This window comes from Arachis hypogaea, chromosome 14 (genome assembly GCF_003086295.3).
Source record: "Arachis hypogaea cultivar Tifrunner chromosome 14, arahy.Tifrunner.gnm2.J5K5, whole genome shotgun sequence".
NCBI classification, from domain to species: domain Eukaryota; kingdom Viridiplantae; phylum Streptophyta; class Magnoliopsida; order Fabales; family Fabaceae; genus Arachis; species Arachis hypogaea.
In genome coordinates, this window is record NC_092049.1 from 39,010,651 (window position 1) to 39,011,725 (window position 1,075).

At 39.6% G+C, this 1,075-nt stretch overlaps 1 non-coding gene across 1 annotated transcript; it reads left to right on the forward strand.

Moving 5' to 3' along the window:
• The first annotated feature begins 634 nt into the window (after nucleotides 1–634).
• On the forward strand, nucleotides 635–742 carry LOC112745206 (small nucleolar RNA R71). The gene has a single exon (XR_003173145.1). It is a non-coding gene; the product is annotated as a small nucleolar RNA R71 (small nucleolar RNA).
• The last annotated feature ends 333 nt before the right edge of the window (nucleotides 743–1,075 follow it).

Genomic DNA, 1,075 nt, shown 5'->3' on the forward strand with positions numbered 1-1,075 from the left:
TGGAAGACCTTGTTTCATTCATGAAACTTACAGTGGCCTTAGATAGATCAGAGACTAAGTTTGCTAAATTAGAGGTACTTTGTTCAGAGTTCTCTGTCTGTTGCTGAGTGGATGATGGAAAAGGTTTATTATTATTAAACATGTTTCTTCCACCATTATTAAAGCCTTGTTGAGGCCTTTGATCCTTCCATGAGAGATTTGGATGATTTCTCCATGATGGGTTATAGGTGTTTCCATAAGGTTCACCTAAGTAATTCACCTCTGCTATTGCAGGGTTTTCAGGATCATATGCTTCTTCTGTATAAGAAGCCTCTTGAGTACTGTTGGATGCAGCTTGCATTCCATTCAGACTCTGAGAAATCATATTGACTTGCTGAGTCAATATTTTGTTCTGAGCCAATATGGCATTCAGAGTATCAACTTCAAGAACTTCCTTCTTCATAGGCGTCCCATTACTCACAGGATTCCTCTCAGAAGTGTACATGAACTGGTTATTAGCAACCATGTCAATGAGTTCTTGAGCTTCTGCAGGCGTTTTCTTTAGGTGAATGGATCTACCTGCAGAAGTATCCAATGACATCTTTGATAACTCAGATAAACCATCATAGAATATATCCAGGATGGTCCATTCTAAAAGCATGTCAGAAGGACACTTTTTGGTCAACTGTTTGTATCTTTCCCAAGCTTCATAGAGGGATTCACCATCTTTTTGTTTGAAGGTTTGAACATCCACTCTAAGCTTGCTCAGCTTTTGAGGAGGAAAGAACTTGGCTAAGAAAGCCGTGACCAGCTTATCCCAAGAGTTCAGGCTGTCTTTAGGTTGAGAGTCCAACCATATTCTAGCTCTATCTCTTACAGCAAAAGGGAAAAGCATGAGCCTGTAGACTTCAGGATCTACTCCATTAGTCTTAACAGTATCACAGATCTGCAAGAATTCAGTTAAGAACTGAAAAGGATCTTCAGATGGAAGTCCATGAAACTTGCAGTTCTGCTGCATCAGAGAAACTAGCTGAGGTTTCAGCTCAAAATTGTTTGCTCTAATGGTAGGAATGGAGATACTTCTTCCATGTAAATT